Raw genomic sequence first — 17,316 nt, forward strand, 5'->3', positions numbered from 1 at the left:
TGATGATGATGATGAGGCCCATGGTGAATTCTTGCCTCTGGCTATATTGTTTTGTGACCCCAGGCGAGTTACTTAACCCCTCAGTGGATGAGGCACCAGAGGTATGGTGTAAGGGAAATCTGGAAGACTGTACATTTCAGACAAGGTGCTAACCTGCATTGGGAGAGGGAGTTCTCCTATCCAGAAACTGGCTATACCAATTAATTTACCAGTCCAAGTCCATGTCCCTATTTATTTCTGTCTCTCTTTCTATATCTATCTAACCATTCCTTTATCTACCTACCTACCTACCTACCTGTCTATCTATCTATCTGTCTATCTATCTATCTATCTATCTATCTATCTATCTATCTGTCTGTCTGTCTGTCTGTCTGTCTGTCTGTCTGTCTGTCTGTCTACCTATCTGTCTATCTGTATATCTACCCATTCCTCTATCTATGTATCCATTCCTCTATCTATCTATCGTCTATCTATCTATCTATCTATCTATCTATCTATCTATCTATCTATCTATCTACTTATCATCCATTCCTTTATCTACCATTCTTAGTCTATCTATCCATCCATCAATCTATCTATAAATCTGTATCTCTACCTATCCATCCATTCCTTTCTCTATCCATTCATTCCTTTATCTATCATTCTTCATCTATTTATTCATCCATCAATCTATCCATTCCTTTATCTATCCATCTACCTATCTATCTCTTCATTTTTACTTCTGTTTCTTTCTCTATCCTTATTGCTGTTTTGTGACTGTGTGATTCTGGTCAAGTCACTTACACCCTCAGTTTAAGTAACTGAAGGCAGCTAGGTGATACGATGGATAGACAGCTGGATCTGGAATCAGGAAGACCCAAGTTAAAACCCAGCCTCATACACTAACTGGGTGACTTTGGGCAAATCATTTCTCCATCTCCCTCAGTTTTCTCATCTATAAAATGGGGACAAAAATAGTACCTGCCTCCCAGGGTTGTTGTGAGGATCAGATGAGATCGTATTTGTAAGGCAGGTTCTGCAAAAAGCTTGCTCCCTTCGGTTTCCCAGGCAACTCTCTGAAACTCTCTCTAGCAAGTTGCAGAGAAGGTACTGGTTTGTATTGGGAGGGGAAGTTTCCTCACCCAGGAAGGTCCCACTCAATCAGCAGAGTTCCCAGGTCCTGTCCTGGCCCTCATCATTGTTAAAGCCAGAAGTATCACTTGCTCTCCCGTGAAGAAGCCTCAGGGAGAGCTGTCCTTGTGGCACTAGACTGGATTGTCATTTGGGCCTCGCCTTTCCTTACATTTTCTACCTCTCCCCGACAGGTATGATAAGGGGATGTGGTTCCTTTTCTTGCTTATTTTAAACTAATTTTTTTTTGCATCCACTTAAATCTCTTAGAACAGAGAATGTCAGGGCTGGGGAGGGGCCTTAGAACAAGCAGAGGGTGTCAGAATGGGGAGGCCCCTGCCTGGAGGATATCACATCTTGGCCCCGTTTCTTACTGATTCAGCAGCTGAGGCCCAGAGAGAAGGGAAGTGGGAGGGGACCAAATGCTTATTAAAAGCCTACTATGTGCCAGGCACTGGACTAAATTCTTGAGAAGACAGCCCTTTGAGGCAGGAGTCTGGACTCCTGACTGCAAGGCCAGCGCTGTGTCCTCTGGGCTGTCAACCGCCTCTAAGTGGCCTGCCTATAAAAAACTCCACACTTCCCCAACCTCTGTCACAATATAAAAGACTAACTAAATACAGAATAAGATTAATCATATCACCACATCATACCTGTCTCAGGGACTTAGGAACTAAGAGGAAATGCAAAACCTAAACCTCCTGAAGCTTTTAAAATAGCTCCACTTCTCAAAGGGAGAGTAATTGATTTATATTATGTTATGTTATATAATATCATATCATATAATTATGTCACATATCATAATATCATACATTAATTATATATTATGTTACATTATACTATATTATGCTATGTTATGTTCTATCATATTATATCATATCACATAACATTATATAATATTATATTACATAGTATCATGTTGTATTATGTGATATTATATCATATTACCTGACATGATGTTACATGATCTTACATCACCTTACATTTTTACATTATGTTATATTACATTGCATTACATATGATATATTGTATTGTATATATTATGTTATGTTATAATTATATTGTATTATATCGCATCATATTGTATTATATTTATTATAGCATATCCTAGGGGATAAGGACACAACCTGTGAATTCAGTGCTACACTCTGGCCCAATGAAAAGAGAGCTGGGTGACTGGGTTTCAGATCTTGGCCTTCTCAGCTAAGATGCCACACCAGAGGAGACAGAGAAGCTTTAGCATGGAAGGGAATTCTTTGGGCACGGGCACTTCAAGATGGAGGCCCCCAGAGGCCTTGGAGAAGGGCACTGTGATGCCAGGATTCTGGATATGGCAGCCAGAGGTAGTTGCAGCTCACCCTTCTGAAGAAATGTTCTGATTTTCTATACCAGAAGAAGAAAAAATTGGGGGGGAGGAAATGCACCCCTCCTTTTGGATATTAGCACCCTGGGATAAATAAAGCCTTGTTCACTTCCTGCTAGTTACTGCTTGGGAACCCGAGTTCTTTCTCCTCTTCCTCCTCCTCGTCCTCCTCATTATAATAATAGCTAGCATTTAGTCCTCACAGAAGCTCTGGGAGGCAAGTAAGTGCTGTTATTATCCCCATTCTTCAGATGAGAAAATTAAGGCAAACAGGTTAGACGACTTATCCAGGGTCACACAGTCAGAGTCTGAGCCCAGATTGGAACTCAGGTTTTCCTGACTCCTGGGCAGCTAGGTGGCACAGTAAACAGACTGCTGGGCCTAGAGTCAGGAAGGCTCATCTTTCTGAGTTCCATTGTGGCCTCTGACACTTACTAGCTATGTGATCCTGGGCAAGTCACTTAACCTTATTTGCCTCAGTTTCCTCATCTGTAAAATGAGTTGGAGAAGGAAATGGCAAACCACTCTAGGATCTGCCAAGAAAGCCCCAAATGGGGTCATGAAGAGTCAGACACAGATGAAAATGACTGACCCACAAACTTCCTGACACCAGGCCCAGCACTCTATCTATTAGACCACTTACACTTCTGTAGATGAAGGGGCATTCACTATACCCCAAAGCAGCCCATTCTCCTTTGGGAGAGACCACTATTTGTTCACCAGACTTTTTGTTTGCCCTTTTTTTTGGGAGGGCAATTGTGGTTAAGTGATATTAATTTATAATTATTTATTTTAAATTTAATATTTATTTATATTTACATTAATTTATATTAAAATATAAACTTTTTGCTTTGTTTTGTATCCATATCACTCAGTAGTGTCTAGTACACAGTTAGCACTTAATAAATGCATGGTCCTTGCCATTAAGCACCTATTGTGTGCCAGGCACCATGCTAGTCCCTGGGGATATGATTCACAACCTTACAGCTTTATGAGGAGACCATAGATGTTTAAAAATATGGACCGGCTGCCATCAAGATCAGCCTTAGATTTTTAGATGCATTTTTTTCTGAGACCGAGATGAAATCTTCCCCTCAGCAACTTCCTCCCCACCATTATCCTGTCCTCTGGGGACAAGCAGGACAAGCTTGATTCTTGGTCCGCCTGACAATCCTTCAGATACGACCAGAATTGTCACATCCCTCTTGCCCCTGTCCCTACTCCCTACCACGCATTCTATTCTCCATGCTAAATATTTTGAGTTCCTTCCACCAGTCCTTAGGCATCACAGTCTTCATTCCTCTAAAAAGTCAGGTTGCCCTTCACTGGGGGCTCCTAGCTCATTAATATCCTTTCCGAAATGGGATGCCCAAATCTCAATGGGGGGTTCCTAATGTATGTGATGTTCACCAGCGTAGAATACATAGCAGGATAGAACATAAGCTCCCTGAGGGCAAGGACTATTCCATTGTTTTAGCATGGAACTTGGTACACAGTAGGTGCTCAATAAATGTTTGCTTATTGATTGCTGATTATTTTGAGCGCTCTACTTCTCTGAATTCAGCTCAGGATCACATTAGGTTTTGCGGGGTTTATATTACACCCTGAAAGTTCAAGAAGCCTCAACATTGAGAAGATTTGGAGTCTCGCCTCCGACATTTGCTGGTTGTGAGACTCTAGACAAATCACTTAACTGGTGACCTAGGAAACTCTCCAAGACTTTAAGTGGTAGAGCAAGTCCCAGCCTGCTTTGGGAAAGGGAGTTTCCTTCCTGTCACTTGCCTGCACCAATGAAATCATAGGTTTGGCACCAAAAAAAAGTCACCCTTTTGCCTCCCAGGTAACCATATGCCTTAATCCAATTAAAATGCATAGCTTCTTGGTATTAAAGGGAAATTTGGCTTACTGGGTGGGGACAGAAGGGGTTTTTCTTTGGGGATGGGGCTAGGAAGTGAATGGAGAGTGGGGGTGGGAAAGAGAATTTTGCTTGAGAGGTGGAGATGAGAAGCAAGCTTCTGGTCTCCCTTAACAGCCAAGGCAGTATGGAAGAGTGAAAAGAACACTGGATTTGGAGTTAGAAGGTCTGGGTTCTAATTCCACCTGTGATGCTTGTGACCTGTGTGACAAATCCCTCAGCCTCCCCAGGGCCTTAGTTTTCTCGTCTGTAAAATGAGAGAATTGGACGAGATGGAATCCAAAGTCTCTTCTGACTCAAAACCACTAATTCTAGCATCCTATACCTCCTCTATGGATCTCAGTTTCCTTCTCTGTAAAAGCAGGGACTTGGATGAGGTGACCTCTGAGGTCCATCCTAGCTCCAAAGCCATGAGTGGGTAAGATGGCTACTGAGGGCCCCATGGACATTTATCAGATGCAGTAACCAATCCTATGATCTTTGGCTCGATGTGCCCACTGCCCTTGGGGATCACAGGCAAGGCCAGCCCTTCTCTCAGATCCCCTAACCGGTTTTCCCACCTCTTCCTAGCTGCCAGCTAATGATGTAATCATACTTAGTATTTATTTTGCACGTTCTCAGGAACTTTGAGCACTTCACAGAGATTATCTCATCCATTCTCACCCCTGGGATGTCCCGCCCAGGACTGCTGCATCCATGGTCTGACATTCCATGCTCCAAGAAGCTTACTGGCTTGGACCGGCTTCCATGCTCTGACACCCATCTGAGCTCTGACAGTCTCTGTTCGATAACCTCTCCCTCCCACTTCTGCTATTCTGTGTTCTGAAGGGTGGTGCCTGCCACATGGTAGGCACTATATAAATGGCTAATTCTCTCCCAGGGCTCCTCCAATATAAGGAACAGCTAAAGGATGGAGTGCTGGTCTGGAGTCAGGGAGTTGCTCAGTCATTTTTCAGTTGTGGACAACTCTTGGTGACCCCATTTGGGGTTTTCTTGGCTGAGATACTGGAGTGGTTTGCCATTTCTTTCTCTAGCTCATTTTACAGATGAGGAAACTGAGGCAAACAGAGTTAAGTGACTTGCCCAGGGTCACACAACTCATGAAGATGAGTCTTCCTAATTCCAAGCTATCCTCTATCCACTACACTACCCAGATATCCCTCAAGTCAGGAAGACTGAGTTCAAATCCAACCTCAGACACTTCCTATGATCCTGGGCAAGTCACTTACTCTCTGTGCCAACTGTAAAATGGGAATAATTATAGCACCTACCATGCAGGGTTGTTGTGAGGATCAAATTATATAGCACAATGCCTGGTGCTTAATGAAGGCTGATTTCCTTCCTTCTTTTGTTCCAGTCCTGGTATTCTGGGATCTTAGGTTCCCTTCCAGCTATGTTGTCCTAATGCCCTATGTCCCAATGTTCCTCTCACTTCTGACAGTTTGAGGTCAGGGAGTGATGACTAGGGAGAGGTAATGCAATTTGCCCAGGGACACTCAGCAAGTCAGAAGTAGAAGACCCTGGACCTAGAACCCACACCAATGGACATTCAGTTCTAGGTTTCATCTCTCTTCAGATACTCTCAGCCTCTTCTGGTTAGCAGTCCAAGGACATCCCTTGCTCATCAGGGCCAGGGTTTTGTCCAACCTTATCTTGCCCATGACAGGCTTCCTTGGCAGCTTAGCCTCTGACCTGCAGCTACTTCATAGAAAATTCTCTGAACAGATGCTCCCTGAGAGGGGTGAGTCAGAGAGCTCCCACTGGGCCTGAAGCTGCTTCAACTCGTCCTTTTGCCTTGGGCTCTGGATCAAAGATAAAGGTGACTGTAGGCTGCCCAGAAGAAGGCAATGAGGTCTACACAGGACAGAATGAGACCTGGAGCCAGGAGGCCTGGCTTCTAACCCCAGCTTTGCAGGAGCTAACTGTGCAGCCTCTGGGGCCCTTTCTGCCTCTGTAAAATCTGGCTAATGACACCTGCCCTCCTCCCTCCCAGGAAGGCTGGAAAGATAAAGGGAGATAACATCTCACCATAAAAAAAGTAAAAGTTTAAACTTCCATCTCATAGGTAGGTTTTATTACCAAGTAGGCTTCACCAGAGAGGGATAGAGGCTTATCTTGATTGAGAAAGGAGAAATAAATCAGGGGACTTTATCCCCAGGATGAGTCAGCATGGTACAAGTTCAAATCCTGTCTCAAACACTACCAACTTTTTGTCTCTGGACAAATCACTTAAAGTCTCCAGGGTTCAGTGTTCTCATCTGTGCCTGGAACATAGCACTCAATTAATTTTAATTAAAATTTTAAAAAATTAATTAAAATTTTAAAAATGACTAAGTCCTTTATCTCTCTCTATAAAATGAAGGGATTGAACTCAATGACCTCTGAGGACCCTTCCAGCTCTGGAGATCTCTGCTCTGACAATTGCTGTCCCTCCTGTCTGTTAAATGTCAGTCGAGAAAGGGTGGGGGGAGGGGCTCTGATTTGAGCTTGGGAAGATTGGTCCCAACCCACCTCCCTGTGCCACTGATCATGGGCCTTGCCTCCAACACAATCCTACTTTACCTTTTACCTGCTCACCAATACTTTCTCACTCTTCTTCTCCCCTTCTACACCAGCCATCACTTTCCATGTTGCTGTTGTTGAATTGTTTCAGTTGGGTACAAATCTCTATGACCCCATTTGAGGTTTTCTTGGCAGAGATCCTGGAGTGATTTGCTGTTTCCTTCTCCAGCCCATTTGACAGAAGAGGAAATCGAGACAAACAGGGTTAAGTGACTTGCCCAGGGTCACATAGCTAGGAAGTTTCTGAAGCTGGATTTGAACTCCAGGCCTGGGGCTTTATCCATTATACCACTTAGTTGCTCGTAATCTCACTGCAACTGGATCACCCAAACCAGCAAAATGCTCTTCCTGTGAATCAGTTGGCTAACAAACATCTATTAAGCACCTACTATAGGCCAAGCATTGTAGTAACCTCTAGAGATACAGAGGAAGACAAAAATAGTTCCTGCCCTCCAACACCTCACAGGCTAATGAGGAAAGAAAACATGCCAAGAACTATGTATGTGCAAGATCTATCCAGTGGAAATACAGTGTAAAGTAATCTTAGAAGGAGGGTGCAAGCACGGAAGGGACTTTTTACACTGAAGGACTTTTTGTAGAATGTGAGGTTTCACCTGAGGCTTGAAGGAACCCAGGGAAGCCCCACATTCAACACCCTGTCCCCCAAATCTCCTCTAAGATATGGTAGGAGCTTGTTGGAAAGAATGGGTTTCCCATGCTTCAGACTTTTTCATCCTGCTGTTTTCAGAGCTAGCTCTGGGGGAATCTGAAAGTTTTCGATGTTTCCCAAGTAGTACGATGTGTACAGGGAGAAGTATGGTCACAACCTGAAGCTTCAGAAGACTGAAGTGTTCCAACCCAGGAAGAGGGAACAACTTTCATTTAAAGTCAAGAAATGGGCTGGGGAAATGAACAAACAATAGAAAAGAACTTTACCACAAAAGATTACTATGGTGACAAGGATGACCAAGCCACAGACTCAGAAGAAAACAATAATGCTAAAACAGCTATAAACAAAGCCTCAAAGGGGAAAAATGCAAATTGGACATAAACTCAACAAGAACTCCTGGAAGAGTTAAAGAAAGAGATAAGAGTGGCAGAGGAAAAATTGGGAAAAGAAATGAGAGTGATCCAAGAAAATTATGAAAAGAGAATTAGCAGTTTGGTAAAAGAGGCACAAAAATATTGAAGAAAATAATACCTTAAAAAAGTAGAATTGGTCAAATGATAAAAGAGATACAAAAGTTCACTGAAGAAAATAATTCCTTAAAAATGAAAATTGGGCAAGGGGAAATTAGTGATTCCATGAGACATCAAGAAAAAATAAAGTCAAAAAGAATTAAAAATAGAAGAAAATGTGAAATATCTCATCAGAAAGACAACTGACCTGGAAAATAGATCAAGGGGAGATAATTTAATAATAATTGGGCTACCTGAAAGCCATAATAAAAAAAAAAAAGCCACAACATCATATTTCAAGAAATTCTAAAGAAAAACTGCTCCCAATATCTTAGATCCAGAGGGTAAAATAGAAATTGAAAAAATTCACCAATCGCTTCCTGAAAGGGATACTAAAATGAAAACTCCCAGGAATATTTTAGCCAAATTCTGGAGCTCTCAGGTCAAGGAAAAAATATTGCAAGTCTCCAGAAGGAAACAATTCAAATTCCATTGAGCCATACTCATGATCAGATGAGATATAACAGCTTCTACATTAAAGAAGCAGAGCGCTTGGAATCTGATATTACAGAAGGTAAAGGAGCTAGGATTACAACCAAGAATAACATATCCAGTAAAAATGAGTATAATCCTTCAGGGGAAAAAGTGTGTATTTAATGAAATAGAGAACTTTCAAGCAATTCTGATGAAAAGATCAGAGCTGAATAGAAATTTGACATTCAAACACAAGACTCAAGGGAAGCATAAAATGAAAGAGAAATCATAAGGGACTCAATAAGGTTAAACTGTTTGCATTCCTATATAAGATGATACTTGTAATGCCTAAGAACCTTATATTATTAGGGTAGCTGGAAGGAATCTATATAGACAGAGAGCACAGGTGAGTTGATGCTGAGATGATCTTAAAAAAAAGGAAGGGGGCAGCTAGATGGCACAGTGAATAGAGCACAGGCCCTAGAGTTAGGAGGACCTGAGTTCAAATCCAGCCTCAGACACTTAACACAAAAACTAGGCATGTGACCTTGGGCAGGTCACTTAACCCCAACTGCCCTCCAAAAAGCAAAAGAATAAAAATTAAAAAGGAAGGAAAAATAAGGAAGGGGTGAGAAAGAACAATGCATTGGGAGAAGGGGAAGGTAGAGAAAGAATGGGAAAAATTAGCCTTTGACTCAACAATAACACTATTAGGGCTGTATCCCAAAGAGATCAAAGAAAAGGAAAAGGACCTATATGTACAAAAATATTTATAGCAACCCTTTTTGTGGTGGCAAAGAATTAGATGTTAAGGGGATATTGTCGACTGAGGAATGGCTGAATTAGTTGTCATCTATGATTGTGATGTTATAAGAAATAACCAGGGGAACAGTTTCAGGAAAACCTGGAAAGACTCACATGAACTGATGCAAAGTGAAGTAAGCAGAACCAGGAAATCATTGTACACAGCAACAGTGATACTTAACACTATTCACCTGTGAAAGACTTAGCTATTCTGATCACCATAATAATCCAAGATAATTTCAAAGGACTCATGATGAAAAATGCCATCCACCTCCAGAGAGATAACTGATGAACCTTGAGTGCAAATTGAAGTATAATTTTGCCATTTCCTTAATTTTTTCTTGCTTTTTTGGTGATGTGGCTAATATGGAAATATGTTTTACATGATTTTACATGTATAATTGATATATTGTTTGCCTTCTAAGATGGTGGCAGAAGGGCAGGAAGGAAGGAAAGAATTTGGAACTCAAGAAAAATTTTAAAAGAATATTAAAAATAAGGGGCAGCCAGGTAGCACAGAGAGTAAGAGCACCGGCTCCAGTGTCAGGACGACCTGGAGATCAAATCCGGGGCTCAGACACTCAGCACCACACCCAGAAACACCTGGCTGTGTAACCTTGAGCAAGTTACTTACCCCCAATTGCTTAGGGGCGGCCAGGTGGCTCAGTAAGTAAGAGCACCGGCTCCAGTGTCGGGATGACCTGGATCAAATCTGGGCTCAGATACTCAGCACCACACCCAGAAATAACTGGCCGTGTAACCTTGAGCAAGTTACTTAACCCCTATTGCTTATAAAAAAAAAGAATATTAAAAATAAATATTTCTTAAAAATGAAAAATAAAGACATAATTCAATAGTGAAAAAAAGAAAAGAAAAAGAAATAAAAAATAATTAGAAGAGGGAAAAGAGCGCTGACCAGAAGAGGGATCAGACAAGCTTTGGTGGCCTCAAAATCGAGTCTTGAAGGAAGTTTGGTATTTGAAAGAATCCAAGTGAAGAGGAAGTTAAGCATGGAAGAGAGGCCACTTTGTGCAAAGGTCCGGTGGTAGGAAATGGCATGCCAAGTTTGGAAGAATTTCTAGTCTCTCCTGCTTGGCTAAAACAGAGGGTGTAGGAAGGACTATAATAGGAACCAAAATAAGAAAGGTAAGTGGGACAGCAGAGGGCTTTAAATGCCATTCATCTTGCAGTTAGTACTCTTTCCTAGGGGCAATAGGGAGCTACAGTAGATCAGCCCTGACACTGGGTGAGCCACTGACTTCTACTTTTAAAAGGGCTTCGCCTCTCAGCCTGGCTACCATATCCAAGACTAAGGACAAAGGCAAAAAAAGACTGCAGGCTCCCAAGATCTGCCTTGCAAAACTAATGGATGGGAAAAAGAGAGGGGAAGACTTTAGGTTCAAGGGAATGCAGCTTATGCATGAATCAGCTGTTATTGGAATTCACCCATGTCTCAGAAAGCAAGCCAGACTCACAGCAGCATGCCCCGGTGAGGGAGTGATGGGTTTTAGCTACCATCCTCCCAACCTCAGGAGGGCCCTCCCGTCCCACCACAATACTTCATTCCAAACAGCTGGATGGATATATATTCAGAGATGATGGTGGCTGGCAAGGATGCCCATTATCCTCTGTGCTGAAGAGAAAAACTGGATTATGTTTCCTTCTTATAGCACTTAGAGCCCATTGGGTAATGTATAAGGACAGCCTGTGTTTGGGGGCTTGGAAGATTGATTTGTACTCAGCAAAGAGCTGAATTTGCAGGGGACCAACAGAGATGATCCTCTTAGTTCTGGCCTCTCTCAGCAGCTATGAACCAACAGCCCGAAGCATCTGGTAGAAGAGCATTGTTGCTGAGGTCCTTGAATCTCCCACCTTAGTCCCAGAGGCTTCACTGAGAGCCAGACCAGCTTAGGAAGCCCGGAAGCAGTCATGCTTCATCAGAACCAAATGGGACATGGGAGCCACTAATGCCCTGATGGGGAATCTGTCCCTCTTCTGAGGGGGAGAGGGGGAATTCTCACAGCAGAGCTGACAGCTTTGACATTGATAGGGTCACCAGTGGGTTCTTTCTTCAGCTGGCTGAAAATAGCAGTCAGCTCTGGACTCACCACAGTCCATGGGAATGAGTTATTCTGTTTACATGAATACAGAGGGAGTATGAGGTGGGGAATAGAAAATTAGTCAGATTTAAGAAGACCTTGGTTGAATGCTGTCCCTTGTTACCATCTACACTAGGCAGCTTGGACTCCAGGGGGTAGAGAAAGCTCTCTGGACTCAGAGGTCAGGAATACCTGAGTCTGAATCCTACTTTAGACACTTCCTAGCTGTGCAACCCTAAAAAAGTTATTTAACCTCTATCAGACTGTTTCATCATCTGCAAAATGGGGATAATAATCCATGTACCTCACAGCGTAAGTCAGATGAGATAACATATACAATGCTTTATAAACTTACAAACCCTGTGTAAATGCTACCATTCTTGTTTTGAGGATAAAATGAGACAGTATAAATCTGCTCTGCAAACCTTAAAGCACAATTATTATCTGTGTGACCCTGGATGGGTCACTTAATAGCCAGTCAACAAGCATTTATTAAGTGCCTACTATGTGTCAGCCCCTGTAAGTGCTGGGGGCTCTCTGGTTCAGGCAACGTTCTAGGTCATAGAGGTCACCTAGTTGAATTCCCTCATTTTATGGAAGAGAAATTTGAGGTTCAGTAATTTCAAATATAGTGTCAGGACTTCTTTATTTTTATCTCTCTCTTCTCCAGTGCTAATATAGTGCTTGGCACATAGTAGGTTCTTAGGACCATGGGACCATACAACCAGAACTGGAAAGATCCTAAAAGACCATCTAGTCCAACCCCATCATTTTAAAACCATGGTCTGGATTTGCCCAGAGTTACAGAGATTTGAACCCAAACCTCATGGTTCCAAATTCAGCATTCTTTCTTACCTATTAAGTCACAGACAGGTTACAGTCTGCATTGGAGGAATGAGTTTCCACTATGGGAGATCCCCAAGTTGATAAAATCATGGGTCCTTTGAGTATCTAGCTAAAGATGGTACCACAGACTCTCCATCAGTAGGGTGAATGTTTTGTGATATCCCTCCAGTAATTTGTGGATTCATTTCTCTCCTTCCTGGTCCACTTTGCAGCCAATGGCTTTGGTCTGTTAAGTAGGCTGGCCCAAGATCAGGGTGTAATCTGTGGTAATAGAACTTACTTATTCAAAGTTAATGACCTGACCCCCAGCTCCCACTTAGCAGCTCTGTTGGGCAACAGTCATTGTCTACTCATCCTTGGGTTATCAGGTCATGGGTGTAGAGCTAGAATGGATGTCAGAGGCCAATTAGTACAACCCCTTCATTTTACAGTGGAGGAAACTGAGGCCCAGACAGGTTAAGTGCCCAAGATTGCATAGGTAGCATTCGAGGTGGAATTTGGATCCAGCCAGCATTCTCTCTACTTACTAAAACTTCCAGCCTTCCACAGGACTGGGAGGCAGGATGGATGGGGACAATGAAGGCTGCTATGTGCCAGGCTTTGAGCTAAGTACTTGGGGATACAAGGACAAAAGCAAAGCCGTCCCTGGCCTTGTGGAGATTACATTGCAAGGACAGCACTTTAAAGTTTGCAAATCCCTTTCCATACTGATCTCTTTTAAACCTGTTACTGACTATGCCAGGTATACTCTAGAAGCATTACGATGCTCAATTTTTAGATGGGGAAATCGTAACCCAGAATGGTGAAGTGATGCAGAGTCATACAGCTAGTAATATTTCAGAGCTGGCATTTGAATACAGGTTCATTTGAACCTCTTTGAGCCTCAGTTTCCTCATCTGTAAGGTGGATGTGAGGTACATTAGATGGTCTGTAAGGTTCCTTTTAGCTCCAAATCTATGATGCTATGACCTTGGACAAGTCACTCATCCTCTCTGAGCCCCTTTCCACCTCTAAATCTATAATCTTGTATAAAATACTTTGCAGAATTGAAAGTGCTACAGGGATGTGGACTATTACTAGGTTAAGTGCTCTGCACACTTTCCAGCTCCATGAACGCCTCCGGATTCGGCAGCCCCTCGTGGGCACAACCCGCCTGCCTGGCCCACCTTGCCCATGGTGGTTCTGTTTCCTCAGGTCCTGAAGGAATCTCAGGCAGGCCTGGGGGGTGGATAGTGCCAGGGGAAATGGGGCCTGCCCTCCGGGAGTGAGCTGGAGCGGATGGTGGCGGAATGTCTCCTGGGGTCCCTTAAAGCTGGGAACCCCGAGTAGGGGCACCCGCTGTCAGCGCACCCGCTAATTACAGCCCGCTCTGCCTCTGCCTCCTGGAAAAGTCCTTGGAGGGAGAGCCGTTTCATTTAAAGAAAGCTGTTGGTAATAAGCAGAATTGGGTTTTAATGGGGTTCGTACTGATAGAACAGAAATCAAATTACAGCCTAATTGGCATGCACAAGACAGTCAGAGCCGCCGACGTGGCAGCCTGGCAGCCACTGACTCGTGCTGGGAGCCTCAGCAGCCCCTGCTCACAGCCTGCCTCCATTAGGGCCCTATCCATAATGTATGAGGCCTGGAAGCCCAAGGGATTGCCCAGCAGAGGCGGGGAGCAGCTTCCAAACAGCCCTTCGGAAGCTGATGGGCTCTCTGGCCTGGGAGGGGCCGCTCTGGAGAGCCCTTTGGCTAAGTGATGGGGTCCCTTTGGCAGGGGGATGGAGGGGGGAGGGCCGGGGAGGGGAGGGCAGGGGATGGGAGGGGAGGAGAGGGGAGCAGGCAGGTCTGATGTGCTCCAAAGTCAAGGGGTGGCTTCTCTGGCTCCAGGCACTCAGTCGCTGCCCAGCCTGCTATTCAGGAACGGCAGCAAAGGCACAAGAAATTTTCCTCGAAATAGCATCTTGACAGAACCCCAGCCCTCGATGGTTGTGAAGGGGTGAGCAGCCGGATAAGCACAGTGGAGCCTGGCCTGCCTTGCCAGGGAGAATGCTGGAATGTAGAGGTCTGGAAAATAACAGTCTCTGGCTTTTAGATAATGAGGAGGAATGAATGAATGAAAGAAGGAAGGAAGGAAGGAAGGAAGGAAGGAAGGAATGAACACATGTTTATTCAGCACTTAGTATATACCAGGCACTGTGCTAACCACTGAGGAGACAAATTTCTTTTTTTTTTTTGGTAGGGCAGTTGGGGTTAAGTGACTTGCCCAAGGCCACATGGCTAGTAAGTGTTAAGCGTCTGAGGTCAGATTTGAACTCAGGTCCTCCTGACTCCAGGGCCAGTGCTCTATTCACTGTGCCACCTAGCCACCCCAAGGAGACAAATTTTGAAGAGAGATGCCCCCAGCCTCCCAAGAGGGCTCGTTCTAATTGGGGCAATAGTAATCCTTTGCCAATATCATCCCATTAGAGCTTCACAACAGCCTTGGGTGGTAGGGGCTATTATTACCCCCATTTTACAGAGAAGGAAACTGAGGCTCAGAAAAGTACAATGATGCTCTCAAGGTCTCATGGAGCTAGCAAGAGTCACAGATAAGAACTGATGTCTTCCTGCCTGAGAGTTCAGGACCCTGCCAATCCACACCAGGCTGTCCACATTTCAAGCCTCTGGTTTGGAACTGGCTTTCTAAACAGCTGGTTGTCTTATAAACAAACTCACATTTTCAAGGAGATTGGACCAATCCAGGAGTTTTTAACCTGTTTTTGTGGTATAACCCTTTTGGACAGCATGGTGAAGTCTACAGATTCCTTTCTCAAAATCATGGTTGGTGTTGTTTTTAAATAAAATATACCAGATTACAAAAGAAATCAATTATGTTGAAATTCAGTCATCAAAATATTTTTTTAAATGTATTCATGGACCTCAGGTTAAGAACTCTTGAATTAAATAATCTCTTGTCAATTGTTCTTGTCAACTCCAAACCTATGGGACCTATGCTATAAGAATTACAAAGTATGACAATAAACCCTTTTCCTAGATGGCAAATGGAGGCTCAGAGGCCTTAAGGCCCTTGAGAAATAGAGGCTTCAAGTTATCACTGTCATTTATTATGTATGCATCCAATCACTGGGGTCCTAAGCTGTGGTGCCCAGAGTAGCACAGCACTCCAGTTGTGGGCTGACCAGGGCAGAGCAAGACGAGGCAACAAGCATTTATTAAGCACTTACTATGTACCAGGAACTGTGCTGGGCACTAAGAATACAAATACATTAAAAAAAAGATAGTCCCTCTCCTCAGGGAGCTTACATTTTAATGAGGAAAGACCACACACCAAAAGAAGCCAAGGAGGATGGAGCTAGAAGGCCCAACAAAGGGGCATAGGGTCCAAGTTCGGAAAGTCAAAAGCTCTTGGGGCAGCTAGGTGACACAGTCAATAGAGCACTGGCCCTGGAGTCAGGAGGACCTGAGTTAAAATCCAGTCTCAGACACTCAACACTTACTAGTCATGTGACCTTGGGCAAGTCACTTAACCCCAATTGCCCTGCCCTCCCTCCTCCAAAAAGCAAAGAAAAAGAAAAGAAAGTCCAAAGCTCAGATAGGAAGGGAATGAAGGTTGGCTGACCTAAGCCTCTCCTCCAAATGAAACCTCCATGAAGATTTCCCCAGTGGGAGAATCTTCCATGGTGAGATGGATATACCACAGACAGAGGTATGATGGTCAAGTCCAGGCAAAGGCATCATATAGCAGGACTGCCTTCCTCAACATGGATATTAACTGGATTTTTTGTTGTTGTTCAGTCACGTCCAACTCTCTGAGACCCCATTTGGGGTTTTCTTAGCAAAGATACTAGAGTGGTTTGCCATTTCCTCCTCCAGCTCATTTTACAGATGGAGAAACTGATGCAAAGAGGGTTCAGTGACTTGCCCAGGGTCACACAGCTAGCTTCAGATAATTGTCTGAAGCCAGATTTGAACTCAGGAAGATGAGTGTTCTTGACTCCAGGGCTGGCATTTTATCCACTGTACCACTTACCTGCCCCCCTCCCCCCTCTCCCCCCTCACCCGCGCTTTAACTGTCTATTCTTACTTATATAGGTCAGCTAGCCATGCATTGTTTGCTATTAGCTATGCATTATTTATTTGTCTCCTGCTGTTTTATTCTTAATTGGCATTGTGCTAAGGGTATACATTTGCAATCACTACTTGTGCTTGTGATCACTAAAACAGCTGTCAAGTGAAGCTTTGCATTGTGTTATATCTGGTGGATGTAATGTTAATATGAACAAGATAATATGGTATGGTGTGACATTAACTGTAATGTAGGGATAATCATCTTGAATGTACTAGAGGCTGTAGTTAATTATAATACGTATAAGGGCTGGGGGTAAGAAAAGAGGCAAAAGACAGTCCCTGCCCTCAAGGAGCTTGCAATCTAATGGGGTAGACATGCAATTATGTACAAAGGAGCTCTATGTGGAATGAATAGCAAATCATTAACAGGGAAGGCAATAGAATCCGGAGGGATTGGGAAATCCCTCTTCCTGCAGAAGACAGGATTTTAGTTGGGACTTGAAAGAAGCCAGGAATCCTAGTAGGCAGAGATGAGGAGCCTGGAGGGGTGTAAGAATTATCTGGTGCCCATTGGGAAGTTCAGTGGTTGGAGAGAAGGCTGCTCAGTTAGTCATCTCCCACCTCCCTCCACTCCCAACCCTGCATCATACTCTTTGATCCAATGACATTATCTTCCTTGCTGTACTACAAACAAAGATACTTCATTTCTTCTCTCCAGGCTTTTTCTCTGACTGTCCCCTATGTCTGGGATGCTCTCCCTTTACTTCCCTTACCCTTATTTTCATTCTACTTGGCTTATAAAAGCATATAATACGATAATACCATACCCAGGCAAACAAGCTCTTCACCTAATATTCCCCATGACTTTTTTCAACTGGTGGCCATGTAGGAAGGAAGGAAGGATGGAAGGA

General features: G+C 43.6%; 1 long non-coding RNA gene across 1 annotated transcript in view; it reads left to right on the forward strand.

The window, feature by feature from the left end:
* The first annotated feature begins 13,982 nt into the window (after positions 1–13,982).
* LOC138156292 (uncharacterized) overlaps positions 13,983–17,316 on the forward strand; it is a 3,983-nt gene continuing 649 nt past the window's right edge. The window contains exons 1-2 of the long non-coding RNA XR_011167116.1: positions 13,983–14,090; positions 14,225–14,399. This is a non-coding gene — a long non-coding RNA (uncharacterized lncRNA). The remainder of the gene's footprint in view (positions 14,091–14,224; positions 14,400–17,316) is intronic.

Source organism: Petaurus breviceps, unplaced genomic scaffold (genome assembly GCF_028583685.1).
Source record: "Petaurus breviceps papuanus isolate PSGF00001 unplaced genomic scaffold, PetGlider_PUasm1.0 99, whole genome shotgun sequence".
In the NCBI taxonomy this organism is placed as follows: Eukaryota; Metazoa; Chordata; class Mammalia; order Diprotodontia; family Petauridae; genus Petaurus; species Petaurus breviceps.